The sequence below is a fragment of the Camellia sinensis genome, chromosome 7 (assembly GCF_055761805.1).
Source record: "Camellia sinensis isolate YWXY chromosome 7, ASM5576180v1, whole genome shotgun sequence".
Taxonomy (NCBI): Eukaryota; Viridiplantae; Streptophyta; class Magnoliopsida; order Ericales; family Theaceae; genus Camellia; species Camellia sinensis.
In genome coordinates this window covers 35808230-35825533 of record NC_138967.1, presented here as the reverse complement: position 1 = coordinate 35825533, position 17304 = coordinate 35808230, and the positions used below count along the sequence as shown (strand labels likewise).

The window sequence follows — 17304 nt, the reverse complement described above, 5'->3', positions numbered from 1 at the left end:
CATGTACAGGGAACCAAGAACCCTTCAGCAGTCCTTAATTCTGCAAAAACTAATCAATCTAAGTTGCCCCCAAGTGAAGCTTACTCTGACTCCTTTGCAAGAACCAATTGCATCATCAGTCGAGTAAGCAAAGGCCAAATTGGCAGCTTTCTTTGAAAACTAGATATAGACACCCCGATTTGGTTCGATTGATAAAACTTAGACCCGCAGATGTTTCATGGATCCCTAATGATGGACTAATACCGAACAAATTTAAACATGTTGAATTATGATGATTAAACTGGGTTATATCAATGTTTATGTCATGATTAAACTAACCCTAATAGGCAACAAATATGCATCTAACTAGAACATGCAAAACAATAAAAAAAACATGCAGAACTACTAACCTATATGAAGCTTTGTATTAAACCAACACCCTAACCATGATCATCTATGTAAAACATGACTAAAATATTCTGAAATTAGAGAAAAACAAGAACGTACTTGCTAGTTTGAAATAAATTGAAGAGCAAGAAAAAGGCAAGAAAAGAAAAGATTTCCTTGCTTGCAAGCTTCCCTCAGGTTTGGCTTTGATTTGATTCACTTTCTTAAAATGCTAGATCTACTTTTAGTTGTAGAGCTATTGGGCTTATTTGGTTTGTATCTCAAAATACAATTTTTGAGAAAATTTTTTAAAATTTTGTTTGGTTTAAATTTTTTGAAATTTTTTTTCAAAATCTTTTTCTCTCTCTTACACATCAATCAATCGCTTTTTCTCTCTCCTCTCTCCTTCTCAATCACTTTTTCTCTCACACACTTATACTCAACTACAACAAAATATTAAATTATTCCAAACTCCCAAACTTCAAAACTATTTTCAAAATATAAAACCAAACAAACCAAAAAAATATCTAAACTCTCTCCCCAAATTATTATTATTTTTTGAAAATTTATGTCAAAACACAAACCAAACACATCCATTGTGTTTAGGTTGTATTTTTGGATTTGAGGGTGAGGGTGGAGAAAAGACACTCTAACTCACTTCAAACACTTCAAAAATTGTCTCTGAGTTTGGTCTTTCAAAAAGGAAGGGTAGGGGTCAAGGAGCCTTGGGGAACACTCTAGGGTTAACTATGATTGCCCCAAATCCTTGTGCCTCCCATCCAATTCATACTTAAAACCAAAACCTACACATCGGTGGGTTGTGCGGATGCGCAGGATATAGCAATTCTGATTTTGACCTGACCCTTGTTGTATCCCGGGCTCAAGTTTCATGATTCTGTACTGTTGTTCTTGTCCCTTTTCCCCTTATTTCTCATTGAAATTAAGTATTGGAGTGCCTTGGTTGTGTTTGGAATAGGTTGATTGCTAGTTGGTTTAAATTGTTGTTGTCCAGCTTTTGGCCTCTTCGTTCGAGTGAGCTTTGTGAGCTTCCAGTATTTTTGCAGGCTTGCAAAGATACTGGAAGGGTAGTGTTCTTCGCTCGAGCGACAACTCTTGCGCTCGAGCGACAGTCTTCTATTTGTAAAACTTTAGGGAGTGTGCATTCTGCATTCGAGCAAAGCTTCTTGCGCTCGACAGAGGTGACTTGTTTGTGTCTGGTCGCTCAAGCGAGTTGCGTATATATCAGTTCACAGAAATACCTTTTCACATCACTTTTTGACATCTTTTCTCTTAAAAGCCCTAGATTGACTCTCTCTCTCTCTCTCTCTAAAACTCTCTCTCTCTCTCTCTATATATATATTTTCACCTAGATCTAGTGTGTTTTCTACTCTTGTGCCTTTGTTAAAAAGGTAGTACGTCTCAAGAGCTCTCTTTTGATCCAATTAAAGCTTGGTTTTGGCGTCTTTGAAGTTCCTTCATCTTTTCTTTTGGTCTTCTAAGCTTGAGGTAGGGATTTTCTTCACTTTCATATGTTTTTAACTTAGTTATTTGATGTTGTATGGACAAGATTGGGATTTGGAAGAGTTTGGACAAACCTAGGGATTGATTTAAAATCAAAAGAGGGGTTTTCGAATGAATGTAATGGAAATGGTTATGGGAGTAGATATGAACTTGCATTGTGTTAAAATAGTTGATTTTGGTGCTTGGGATGAACTTGGAAAAAATGGGAGTTTTTCCCTAAAATGACTCAAATGATTATTTTATATAAATAATGGAATTGGTAGTGAAAGTGTGAAATTGGAAGGTTGTTTATATAAGCGGTGGAGTTCAATATATATTATCTCGCACCTATGGGAATTTGGATAATTTATCTGTTGTAAAGATTGTATATCTGTTTAGAAATATCTATTTTGGGGCTATCGGTGGAAGACAGCTATGATTGTTGTAGAAATTGCATGAGGATTAGACAAATTGAAACTAATCTCTTATTGGTTGTCATTGAATATGACTGTGTTATAATACATTGTATACGTATGATATTTGATAGGAGAAAGGGGATGGACTCCATTAAATTACGTTGGCCTGTGTGTCCAGGGTGAAAGTCTCGAAAACCGTACGTATACATGGGTGCCAATTCCCACAGACAAAATTTCCGTAAAATGGAAAATGAAAGTATTTGTATGATAGTTATGTTGATTTGAGACCCACTGAGCCGTGTTCTCAGTTTGGTTGTCTGGAATGAATGGAATTGACTTATGAATTGAGATAAAATGAATTGAGACAAAATGAATTGAGATAATATGAATTGTGATATAAAGCTTGGCATGACATGGTTTTGCAAAAGAGTCATAAATGGTTTTATCATGGGCATTGGACATGCATCTTATACTTATATCTTTTTTAAGATTCATATATTGTGTTAGATTGTTTCTACTGGATTTTGACTTACCCTATTAGAAAAAATCATTTTCAGATGCTGGCGACATGCCTCCTCCAAGATAGTAGCTTGAAGAGACTTGGTGCAAGGGCTCATTTTTGTTGCATTTAATTTGTATAGCCAAGGGCATTAAATGTATTGAGCTAGACTCATTTTGTCGTAACCAAGGAATGACTTGGAAGGATGTAAGTTATTAGGGCATTTAATTATCTGTTTAACTTTCATCTTTTGATTATTAGTAACACATGCTGTAGATTCAGGATAGGACATTTAAGAATGTATATCGCATGTGTTACCTTTTGTATATTAACTCTGATGAAAGTAAGTATGTTGTTCAAATTCTACTTTTGCAAATGAGATGGATTTGTCATATTTATTTTGGGGTGTTACACAGGACATGTGTAGGCACAAAGCCTATGTGTGGGCACAAAGCCTATGTGCGGTCGCTCGAGCAGCCAAGCCTCTAGGTGTGGGCACTTGTTCCCTCAACGTGTACTAGCCATGCATGCATGCACAAGTACGTGGTTTTAGGCTATTGGACCCTTTTACTGCCTAAGTAGGTCCATTTAGCTCTCAATTGATGTTTTTACACAAAATAGGTCAATGGTTTTGAAAGTATTTATGTCACGCCTCAATTTTAATTACTTGGAAACATTACCAAAAGCCTGTAAATTAGGTCAAATTTTTTAGTTATTTATTTTTTATTAATTACAAATGTCTATTACCCTTGAGTAATAGAAACATAATAATACATGTCTCTCTCATGATGAATACAACAATAATAACAATATATGCCAAGCTTCCGCTACGGAGTTACAAATAAATAATTACAAACATCAAAGTACAATGAGATTACACACAAGATATACATGAACTTCCTAATCCTTCAACCAATCAATCCGAAATTCTCTTCTTGTAAAAAATGAAACAACAAAGGGTGAGCACAATTGCCCAGTAGGAATCTCATAGTTCTAAAACAATAACCATCCTATAGATAGAAATGATCATGCATGCAGAGTGAGACCATATAGTAAAGTAATGTTTTGCAATTTCAAAATATCATACGTAGAGTACCTTTTTCTCAAAGTTTATTTGAACATTGTAAAGAAAACCTTCATCCATCAAAACTATCCCTTTTTATCAGAAAACCATAAAATCCATTTTGAAAATAAATATATTTAAGGAACAACATCATTTTAAATTTATTAACCCATTCCAAAATATTCCTCATTTAATTTCCACCTTAACATTTCTCTTTTTATTCCCATTCTCCCCTTTTTCTAGTTACATTTGTTATAACGTCATAACCTCAAATTCAAGTTCCCTTAATACTCCAAAAACATCACAAATACATGTTATTCCCACCAATCTATTCATATTAGCTGTAACTTCTCAATGTAAAAATCCAAATCTCTCTTTTGTAGTCAATAATTACTATCCTACACTCAACTCCTACTCATCTAACAATTACATCACATCCACACTTGCATTATCAACTATAATTCAACATATCACCACTACATCATATCCACATACTTGTTATCCATCATAATTCAACATATCACGAGGATCATAAGCCATTTTAATTCAATTTCTCAATTAATCACAAAACAAAACTCTTAATTTTTTCCTTATAGATACAAACAACCCGGTGAGTTCTTTATGACCAATCCCTTATCCAATTACCATTTCATTATCCATTCTTTTCAAATAATTTCTATATGCATTCCCATTCCATACAAATTTACACATGAAATGGTAATTTCACAAGTTCATCACAAATCACACATATCATCACCGACCTCAACACACGTCACAACACATTCCACCTTTTGCCGACTTGATACGGCGGGACAACGGGCACTCAATTCATAACACTTTTCACCTTTTGCCGGCTATTATACGACGGGAAGTGAACTCCTAAAAACCATTTTCTCAAAAGTCATTTTCTTCTAAAAACCACATTTTTCCAAAAACCATTGTTCAACTTTTTAAAACCATCCCCTACATTTGCCAGCTATTATACAGCAGGACATGGGCACCCAAAACATTTTTGAAAACCATCCGTTTTTCCACTTTTGCTAGCTACAATACGGCTGGACTGTGTGGACACCTGAAAATTATTTTTCCATTTTCGCTGGCTACAATACGGCAGGACTGTGTGAACACCCAAAAGCACTTTTCCCACATTTGTCTAGCGATAAGCCTAGACAAGGCAATTGGGCAGCTTGAATTCAAACCACCCCCACATTTACCGGCTATTATACGGATGGTCGTGGGCACCGAAAAACTATTTTTTAATTTTTAAAACCATCCCCCACATTTACCGGCTATAATACGGAAGGTTGTGGGCACCGAAAAATCATTTTTCAACTCCCCGTGCGGGTACCAACCACAACACAACCCAACACAACTCAACCAAACTCAACACAACCCAACTCAACTCAACACAACATAACCCAACTCAACTCAACACAACATAACCCAATACAATTCACATAACACATAACAAGATTCAACACAACCATTTCAACACAAAGCTCATATCATCCATACCATTAGTAATTTCTTTCCCCTAGTTTGATTTCATATTATAACATATTTTAAAACATCAACATTAAGAGTTTAATCACAAATTTTACCTAATTTTTTTTCAGACTCTTTAGCACTTTAATTAAACTTGTACATGTGCAATTTAACACCTCAATTCATGATTCTACTATCAATTGAAGCAAAACCATTAACCAACTTCATGAGCCAAACTAGGATTTTTAAGAGAAATTAAAGCTTTTTCAAAAAAACACATTTTTATTCCAACCATTCTATTACTTTTACACCCAAACTCATGACCCAAGATCATAACCTAACAAAAAGACCCAACTCTCTTCAAACCCTAACCCCCAATCTCATGATTCATCACAATATGCATAGAAATATAAACTTTTGTATTTATATAAAGAAATTACCACAAATCTATCCATAAACGAGGGTATTGAAAGAGAACTAGAAACCCCTACCTCTAGAAGCCAAGAGATGACGACCCAAACATCAATGACGACGAAACCACGAACTATTCAAACCAAAAGGATGCCCTTGACGAGATCTACACTCTTTCTCAAAGGACTATGGTGAAAAGATCACTTTAGGTGAGTAGATCTAGATATCTTAGTGCCAAAAGCTTGAGTTTAGAGAGAGAGAGAGAGGAGAGCTCACGGTTGAGAGAAAGGAAAGAAGAGAAGAGTGAAATGAAACTAAGTTTGGAGCCTATTTATAGTAGTAGAAAAATAGCCCTAAGGTCAATAAAATAATAGGCCCAAAACCCCACAAAGGTAGGGCCCATACGAACCCCAAAAAATCTGAAAAAAACACGCAAGGGTCGACCCTTCGAGCAGGGGGGTTGACCCTTTAGGTAGAAAAGACAATCTGGCAACAAGCAAGGGGGTCGACCCTAATTTCCAGCATGGAACACACAGATTCTGCAATATAAAAGGGTCAACCTTCCCCAAACTGGTGTCAACCCTATATTCCAGCAACACTTCCAGAAACTTCACCAACAGGTAAGGGTTGACCCTTAGGAAGGCTGGTGTCGACCCCAGAATAGAATTTCTAAGTTCCCAAGGAACTTTTTGACAAGAACAAGCGCAAACAAACAAACCCAACAAGTTTAAATCGGATCATATTACTCCAAAACCAACATTCAACAACTTCAAAGATTCCTAAAAATGAAAATAAGGGAATTAAATACAAACTCCAAAGGATTAAAGGATGCAGGTGTTACAATTTATCAATTTAGACTCAAACGAACTTTTTCCTCTAAGTGGGACCGAAAAGTTAGGTTTTGGATAAAAATGAGTTCAGGGGCAAAATGATCATTTTTACAAAAAAAAGAAAGAAAGAATGAAAGAAAGATAATTTTTGGCTAAAACGAGGTCACACAACAGTTCTTATTAACCTCAAACCTCTCTAAGGAATAAATAATTACCGTTTCATCATCATGAAGCTTTCAAACACCTACGTCTTAGTGGTTGGTCAAAATGGGGTGTCTATAGAAGATCTTTCAGGAGTTGAGTAAGGTTTCAAAGTTCATCGAAACAGGAACCTTCGAGAAGGAAGAGATGGTCACCTCATATTACTTAGTGAATCGAGGTTATCGTCAAGGTTTTTTGCAATAAAAGGTAAATTCCAGGGCTTTTTAGGAAGTTTACCCAGTCACATAAGGTCTTTTAGGGAATTTTGTGTGTGAGACTCACACAAGCATTTTCATGCTTTTATAAATGGTTATATATATATAATATTATTTTAATATATGACTTTGTCACTGGTTGTAAAATAATATTAAGTAACAAAATGTAGGCATACTTTAGTAAAAACCAAACTTAGTAGTATACTTTTTGAAAATTAGAGAAAATATAAATAAAATAATTTCACATTTTATATTTTTGTCTTGTTTGATCGGAAAAATGTTTTCTTCCTTTCTGTTTTATGAAAATGAATAAATAAATAAATTAATTAGATTGCCTCAGTTGATTCCTGAGCCCCAGATGAAAAGTTATGAGTTTGAATCTAAAAATATTGAACTAATGGTTAAAAGTTTCATTCCTCACCCCTTAATGCCACTTATAATCATTAAACTGTAATAATTACCTTACCAAACACTCTCATGAGAAATATATATATATATATACCAAACACTCTCATGAGAAATATATATATATATATATATAAGTGGCAGTAAGGGGTGAGGAATGAAACTTTTAACCATTAGTTCATATATATATATATATAATGAAAAGTAAAAATAATAAAAAGTGAAACAAAAGAAATAAATATATATAGATATATATATTCTAGTACATGTTTGGTTAAGGGGTCCGACTATGGTACTCAAAAGTGGTTACCATACATAAAAGCGATTTTGAGCCTTTAGATAAGAATCTGGGATCTTGACCATCCAAAAATAAAATGGTAACCGGTTAAAACCGGTCAAGCAAAACTCTCTCTTTCATTTTCTCATTCCACAGTTCATCTCTACACCATATTCTCTGCATTTTCATGGCTCAATCTACATCCCTTTGATTCAATGTTTCCGGAGATCAGCCCCTCATGTGTTTCTCACGGTTAACGACCCTTCTTGGTTCTTCTCAATTCCCCAGTTCCTTAGCCTTAGTTTTTTTTTTCTCTTTTGAAGAAGAAGATGTGCAACAACCAATCGCTTTGGATTTGCCTAGAGACCTTCTCTAATTTATCATTAAAAGCGGCAAGCTCTTCAGGTACTTTCATTTTTTGTTTAATTTGTTAATCTAATTTGGGTTTTTTTTTTTAATCCTAGTTAAGTTTGGATTTAGATTTGTTTGGGAATTAGTTTGTTTGATTGTTGAGCAAGTAGAGGACAACAGAGAAAATTCATACCCATTGATTGTAGAATTTTTGCTCTGTTAGAAAAAAAAAACTATAATTCCTTTTAAGATTTGTTCAATTATATATAGTTCACACAAAGGTTGGGTTATTTGTATGAAAGTTGAGAAGTAGAGAATTCTAGCTTGATTCCTTGCTAATTTCTAGGCACTATTGAAGGCCAACACTGCATTGAATTTTTATTTTTTTATTTTTATAGTTAAACATTCATAAAATTAGGAGCTCCATGTGTTATATACCTCCCACAACAAAATTCTTTGTTTCCATATTCATACATCTCCAATATATTCTCATTTTATTTTATTTTTGTGAAATCCAGAGTATTCATGATCCTCAATGGAGAAGAGAGCTGATCTAGACTAATCTAACATGATAATTAGCTTCAAATTAACGTACTTTTGATGTACATACACCACCCATGATTTTGAATGGATGGTTCTTTTATTTATTTATTTTTTATTTTTTTATGAAGTGATGTAGTAGTGCATGTATGTAAAGAACCTAAAAGTTTTATAACATGAGCGTGAACAATTTTTTTTTCTTTTTGTATGAAGAGGTGATTGAGAAGTTGCGTGTATGGAATGAATCTAGGAAACATGGACACAAATTATGGTTTTTAGCTAATAATTTTAATCTCCAAGAAATTCTCATGCAGGTTTTGATTTCTGGAATTTTGAAGAAAAAACTATTTTTAATATTGTTTGCATATAAATTGGAATTTTGTATGAGAATAATATGTAAAATTTTTATTTTGTTATGCATATAACAAGCTTCATAATCCAAAATCATGAACTATCATGATTTTCGCAAATAATAACATAATGCGGAAAATAAATAACATACCCGGATCATATTTGCGAAACCTTCGAGTGATCCATAATTGATTGAATGTAAACCTAATTTCAATATTAGTGGAATGAGATTATTAATCTAAGAAGAGTGCTCTATTGTTTCTAATTAATATCTGGGTTGAAAATCAATTTTTAGAAATTTGTGTTTTGTGGAGTTGGCACCAATGTTGATTTCACATCTCAAGTAGCTGAGTATTTAAATTGTTCGGCAGGTAAACTACCAATCAATTACCTTGGTATGCCTTTAGGAGCTAATCCTAAGAGGGTTGCAACATGGGAACCCATCATTGACAAGGTTAAAAAAAGATTATCATCATGGAAGAGAAGGTATCTCTCTTTAGGGGGTAGAATTACTTTAGTTAAATCAGTTTTATCTTTGCTTCCCCTTTATTATATGTCTCTTGTTAGAATTCCCTCCACAGTGGCAAACACCATAGACAAGTTCCAAAGATCCTTTTTTTTGGGGGATAGTGAAGAGAAGAAAAAACTTTATCTGGTCAGCTGGGAGGCCTGTTCTTTGAGTAGAAAGTTTGGAGGTCTTGTCCATAAATTATTCATTGATAACCTCCAGTTCATATTGGGCAATAGTAAAAGGATCAAATTCTGGACTGATGGATGGCTTTTTAATTCACCTTTGTCCTCTTTATATCCCAGACTTTTTATACTTGCAACTGATAAGGACTACTTTGTTCGTCAATAGTTGACTCATCAGAATTTGGGCACTCAGTTGCAGTGGAGTATTTCATACAGGAGACCATTGAGAGCTTGGGAAGAGGACATGCACCATGATATGCTTGGAAGGTTGCAGTAGGTCCAAAGAAATAGAGATCTTATGGAGGACAAATTGATCTGGACTCCCCTTTCATCAGGTATTTTCACTATTAAGTCTCTTTATGATTTATTTGAGATCTCTCTTCAGGTGCCATCCTTTCCCGTGATGAATTTATGGAAGACAGTTGCACCACCGAAGATAAAAGCATTCGGATGGTTGGTGTGGTGGGATCGAATTGCAACTGCAAATCTCCTTCTTAGACGCCATATAATCCACATTCCCATCCATTATGCATTTTGTGGTAATGAAGAAGAGTCAATAGTTCATTTGCTCATTCACTACTATTATTCATGGAGGATTTGGTCTAAAATTGTCAATTGGTGGGGAATTTTGTGGGTCTCTCCTTGTTATATCCAAGAGTTGTTAGTTTGGTGGTTTGGTTAGAAAAGACAGTATCTGGGAAGAGTTATTTGGGAAGCCTTGCCTTTGGCAATTCTCTGGACCATATGGATTGCTAGGAATGAAAAGGTGTTTAATTCCAAGGAACCTATTTGGGTGGATCTGGTGGAAGACATTAAGCTCAAGGTTGCGTTTTGGGTAAAACAATCGTTTAACACGCCAAAATTCTCATTTCATGACTTTTTGTTTTGTTTACATGGCATCAAAGGCTATAGAGCTAAGATCTCAGAATGATGTTCTGTATTTTGTTTGTCTTCTTCTTTGTAACTCTTTTGGTTGAGTGCTCATCAGCCTTCTTTTGGCTTGTGCCTGCACATGATTGGGTTGTCTAATAGGTGCCAACTTAGTTGGGATGTATTTTTGAACTACGATGCAATTGTGCCAAGCCTTTTCTTGTACTTTTTTTTATCAATAAAATTCCATTTTCTTTGCTGATAAAAAAAAAGTTAGTGTCTTAACCCTTTTTAGAATACATTATTTTCAGAATAATTTGATGGGTAGTCTGAATTTCCTTTTATAGGTAGGGAGATGGCCAGTTTCCTTATTCAACCATGATTCCACTTTCCCATTTAAGTAAGATACTTGGAAAACACTCTTCTTTATTTACCAATTAATTGTAGCAAAAATATGGAATCATATACCATATCATGTAGGTCAACATAATGACTAAATAACATTACTTTTTAGCCTAAAAAACCAAAAAGTCACTAAAAAAATAAAAAAGTCAAAGATTCTCTTTTTTCTCTACTTTTTGTACATTTTTCGTAAAAAGACTGAAAAATCATCCCAAACATACTAGTTTTTTTTATCTCATATTTTAGCCAAAAAGTTAAAAATTTACTAAAATAGCCTATTCCCAAAATAGGCCTAGTCTTACATAATACCCTACTTACTACTCAACTGAAGCTTGATTCATTACTTAATTAAACATTATTTACAATTCAATATAACTTTACTTTCTATTTCATTAGACTTGACTTGTCACTCAATTAAATCCATTTATTAATCAATAAGACTCTATTGACTACTCAATTAAATTCTACTTACTACTCTGTGGGAGCCGAATATCAGTACTTGCAGGGAAGCCGAATAACGAGTCTGATAGTAATTAGGATACATATTATATTCGACTCCGTCATGTACGATCCCGAAGCCGAATGAACTAATCGGCCATAGAGCCAACTGAACAGAAAGCCAAGTGGGAATTGGCACACGATAGAAGGGGCCGAATGAGCAATCATGCGATGGACTAAGAGTGGGCCCGACCTTAGGGCCCAAAGGTGAATATAAATAGAGGAACATCAACCAAAGAAAGGTATGTGAGAAAAAACCCAAGAAACTTAAGACATAAGCAAACGAGAGACATATGCTAACTTGTCCGTCGGAGTGCTAATTCCGGCACCCCCGACCGGAGTGTTAGTCCCTTTTTCAGGTGGCAATCAGAGCATCAGGAACGTCCTTCAAGATCCAAGAGTATTTCCAAACCACTTCTCCACATACTCACTTGTACTCTATTTGGTATTCTATCAAACTATACTTATTACTCAACGAGATTTTATTTATTACTCTATTAAACTTGACTTAATATCCAATTAAACCGTACTGACTATATAATATTTGACTTACTATTCAATTAAACATGACATACTACTCAATGACATTCCATCATACTTGATGTGCTATTCAATTAAACGTCATTTACTACTCAATGAGATTTCACTTACTATTCTATCAAATTTTTTTCTACTCAATTAAATACCACTTATTATTTAATGAAAATTACCAACACCAACCAAACTTAACTTACTTTTACTCTATTAGGGAAAATTATTCAATAATTCCGGAACACCACGTGGTCATACTTCAAGCCAATCACCAATTACTTAGCCCCATGTTGTTCCCCCATCTCTAACATAAATCGTGGGCCCTTACCCCTCTCTACCAATCAAAATCTTATGGACCAGTGTTCATACTCCACGAATACTGAATAGTCACCCATCTATTAGATTAAAACTTAATATTCAATTAAACCCCAGCCACCTTCTTGGTTAGTATTTAATGATATTATATTTACAACTCACTTACTATTCAATCAGTCTCTAGGTACTATTTTATTAAATTTGACTTACTACTCAATTAAATCTCACTTACTACTCAATGAGATTCAAATTACTATTCAATTAAACAATCATTGAAGATCCATAGCTAGTTTCTGATCCAGAAATTTCAAACTTCATTGATGATAATTTTGTAAACTATTTGCCAAATAATTTCAGACTTCTCTGATGGTAGTGATGATGAATTTCACTTACTACTTCACTAGACTTCACTTACTACTCAATGAGCTTCCACTTATTATTTCATTGTATTTCACTTACTACTCAATTTTGGTTTCACTTATTACTCAATGAGCTTCCACTTACTATTTCACTATATTTGGGAAGTGGGTTTTGTGCCTTTTTTTTGCTAAAATAGGCACAAAAAACAAAATAGGCTTTTGAGCCCAATAAAACAAAACATCACATTCAACCCATAATCATTACATTATTTCTTTCACAAAAAGCCAAAAAAGCCAAAAGCCTTTTCCAAACCAGGCTTTTTAGTCCCAGGCTAAAATAGCCAAAAAAGCCAAAAAGTCAACTCACTTCCCAAACAAAGCCTTATAGTTCTTTACTAGACTCCAAATGGTAAGTGATATTACAATTACTTAATGAGATTTCACTTATTATTTCATTAGACTTCACTTACTATTCAAGTAAATTGTACTTACTACTTAATAAGTTTTCACTTACTATTTTATTCCTATTTGCTTACTACTCAATTAAATTTCACTTAAATAATCTTCCAATTACTACTTCATTACATTTCACTTACTACTTAATGAGTTTTCACTTACTACTTTATTACACTTGACTTACTACTCAATTAAACTCCATTTACTAGTCAATGTGACTCAGCTTACTATTCATTGAAATTTGACTTGTTACTTCAATTATTATTGTTGTTGTTGTTATTGTTGATGATGAAGAAATAAATTGAAACATATCAGTTTTGTTTAAACAGATAAAAAATTTGAATTGTTATTTTAACTGATAAAAAAATTGGCTTGGTATTTCAGCAGATTACTCTTTGAATTTCAGCAGACAACTTTGTATTTCAACAAAATACAAAATATTTAAACAAATAAGTGAAATTTGAGTTGAAAATATTTAAAAATTAAACAAATAAGATGGATTTCTCACTAATAAAAAAATATACACTGGACCTAATGCCTCATACCCTCCTTAGCTTACATATTTTTAAAATTTATAATGAAACTACAAAAATTTTAAAACCAAATCAAACTAACAAGTAATTTTATAACATGATATCAAAATATTACTTGTAACTTACTCGAACATCAAGCAAATAAGAATAATTTACATAATTATTTAAAACTTAACTCTACTACTATTCAATTAAATATAATTTACTACTTAATAAAGGTCCACTTACAATTACATTAAATTGTTAAATAAATTATTTGGACATGTTAGGTATTTTTTTAAAATATTTGAATTTATGAAAATTACTAAATAATTTTCATTTATCTTATTCATTGAGACTTCACTTAATCAGATTGAATTACTATTAAATTAATTTTTACTTACTAGTCGATAAGACTCCACAAACATTTGACTAATGACAAATATTGAGTAGTAAGTCGAATTAGAACGAATAATATGACTTGACTAATTACTTAATCAAATATTTGACTACTGGAAATCATTGATTAATAATTAGAATTAAAACAAATAATAAGCATTATATTTATGAGTGATAAGTATTGTCATAATAAGTGATAAATACTATCACAATTGATTGTAAGTAAATTAAAATGTTTACTCCATCCATCATAAAATGTTAGTCCATTTTCAAAAATTAAGGACTAAAATAATATAAATTTTCTATTTTGCATTTCTTTTGAATTCATTAACAACACAAAAAATATAATCATTACAATTGATATTCTAAAAAAAAAAAAGTGCTATTAAAGGGTAGTTTTGGGAAATTAATATTTTTAAAATGTAATAATTGTACTACTAAAAAAAATTGGATTCTCCAAAAGGGACTATTATTTTGGGACAGAGGGAGTACTTATTATTCGATTTGACTAAACTTACAATTCAATCAAATATGACTTATTAATTAATGAAATTTCATTAACTTGTACTACTCTACTTTCTTGTAACGCTCCAAAATAATAACAACTCATAACATGATATTTTGTAGAAAGTATAACTTGCAATATATTTAACATTTCATTGGTACTCCTTAATTGTGCAAAAGATGACATATGCATGTTTACATTCATAAATCTTAAATTCTGAATCTATAGCATATGCTATTTGTAAATTAATCGAAATAAAAAGATGAACAAATAAGTTTATGCCATAATGATTGCATCTTTCTAAGTCAATGCTTGGGTACAACAAAAATGAGTTAAACTCAATACAAATAAAGTCAAGGCTTGTACAAAATAATTACACAAAAAGAAACAAAAGAAGCTCTTGGCTCCAAATCCCCCTAAGCTTTGTCCTTGGTAGAGACATGTCATTAGCGCCTGAAAGTTGTTTTCTACATAGGGTGAGCTAGAGCTCAGTAGAGATACTTGAACACAATGTATGAAACTTAATAAAGTCATAAGGTGAATGCATATGCATGCCATTTATCAAACATTATACTTTCCATCTCAAAACAATGTAATGCCTATATTATATATTAATTCATGAAAAATATACTTTTATATAAGAAAATGGGATAGTGGATACAAAACACTGGGAATCTCTAAGTACGTACCTGCCAGTAGGTTATACATGCACCACTAAAGCCATTTTACCGGTACTAACCGAAAGGATCGTTACCTAACCGTGTGGGTTTCTGGATTTGACTTACTACTCAACCACCGCTATTACTACCACCACCACCACTACCACCACCTTTATCAACATTGTCATTGTTTTCATAAACATCACTAAAATTTTATTACCACTACCATCGTTACCTCTACCACTATCACTGCCAACACCACCACCATCAACGCTACCATGCCACTACTGCCACCACCATGCCATTGCCGTTGTTGGGTTTTTGTAATTGGCAATCCCTTGTGAAAAAACTCATTTCAGTTATAGTTTTATTCGATCTTTTATTTTAGTAAGGCTATGAGTATTTAGATGTGAATCCAACTCGAATCCTATCATGTTTGCTGTGATGACCAGTTCGGAAGCCATCTCGTCTCTTTTTGGAGTCATATTGGGTAAGTTGTTGTTGAGAATTCTTTTTCTAAATATTTTTCGGTTGCATTGTTTCATTTTTTGAGTTTTCACTTGTTTCGGAGGGTGTGAGGTCGACTCTGGAGTGCTGGGAGAGAAGCCGAGGTTGTTTCGGGATGGAAGGCCAGAGCCGTACGTGTGGGGCCTTGGGCCGCATGTGCTGGAGAGGGGTCGCACGTGCGGGAGATCAGGCCGCACATGTGGGAAGCTGGGGAGAGGGCTGTGTGCACATTGCCTAAAAGGCAGGTGTGGAAGTGGAGGTGTGGGAGAGACCGCACATGTGGGGCTGAGAGCCGGACGTGCGGGGTTGAGAGTCACACGTGCGGAAGAGGCGCTTCGTACGTGCGGCTAGGCGCATGTTTTGTCTCATTTTTCGTGCATTTCAGCTATGTATTGTACATTTTGCCTCTTTTTCTCTCATTGCTAAATATATCTCTCTCTATACAATCTTTCTCTTTTTTTCTCTCATCTCTCTCTACCCAAACCCTCAAAACTTCACATTTTCTTTTGATTTCAAGAATCCTTTGGGATTTTGATACTAGTTCCTTATACCAAAATGATGAGCATGTTGAGAGCTTCGTCTTGACCGGTGGAGATTGAATTTCGGTGAAGTTGATTTTTGGGGCCTTTCTCCTCTTCTCTCTTGAGGTAGGGATTTCTTTGATCTACTTCAATAACTCTTTTATAGATAGACATGTGGTTTCTTTTTATTGCATAAAAGCCATGTTGTATTGGATTTTTTTTGAAAAACCATGATAGGGGGATTTAAGATTTGTGAAATTAATTGTTGTTGGGTTAATTTGGGGACTGGTTTAACTTGTTCATGTTTAGAAAGTGATGAAGCCCTAAATTTGTTTTTTATAAATATCCAAAATTGTAAAAAGGGGTTTGAAATTGTGAAATTAATTATGTTATGAGCTGAAGGAATTTTAACAAAGAATTGTTGATTGATTTTAGATTAAATTGGTCTTTCAATTTTCGCATTTATCTTGTGTTGGGTTGCCCATATTGAGTATAACAAATTGGTAGTTGTAAATTGCTAAAAGGGGTTAAATCATGAGACTAAAATGTTGGATTCTATTTTTGATTGAGTGGAAATTGAGTGCGTCATTATTTGGTTATCCATAGATTGGGATTTTGGTTAATTGAAGGAAAAGAGCCTCGTTCTATATATATATATAATTGGTGTATTGTAAATTGGAAATTTTAGAAATTGTCATTGGAATGTAGGAGCAATTATAACTCTTTTGTAGATTGAGAAAGAACCTTAGTAAAAGTTGAAAACCTTGGAACATCATTGTTGTTGTTAGACCTAACGCCTTATAAGAATTGGATGATTGTATTTTGTACATTTAATACATATTGCTTAGAGGTTTTGTCCTTGGTCATTGGTGGAGGATGGCATTGTAAATGTTGAAATGGTTATGTGTCTGTAGTACACTCGAATTGTCTATGAATGTTGTATAATGTGATGGTTGGAAAATGTGAACTACGCTGAGAATCAGAGATACCATTACCTTCTAGCTAGCTCGTGGAGAATTGACAGAGGTACCATTACCTTCCATTTGATGTCTGGTAATTAGCATTCATTGTGAAAAGATGTATCATTGGCTTACAATGCTAGAGACAGATAGTGCGGAATTTATTTATTGTTATGGTTTCGGTATATTTGAGTATGTAATGTGTTAT

The 17304-nt window shown here is 33.7% G+C and overlaps 1 long non-coding RNA gene across 1 annotated transcript; it reads left to right on the top strand.

Moving 5' to 3' along the window:
* The first annotated feature begins 7663 nt into the window (after nt 1-7663).
* On the top strand, nt 7664-10745 carry LOC114277560 (uncharacterized). The gene is made up of 2 exons (XR_003634635.2): nt 7664-8073; nt 9770-10745. It is a non-coding gene; the product is annotated as an uncharacterized LOC114277560 (long non-coding RNA).
* Nucleotides 10746-17304: the final 6559 nt, after the last annotated feature.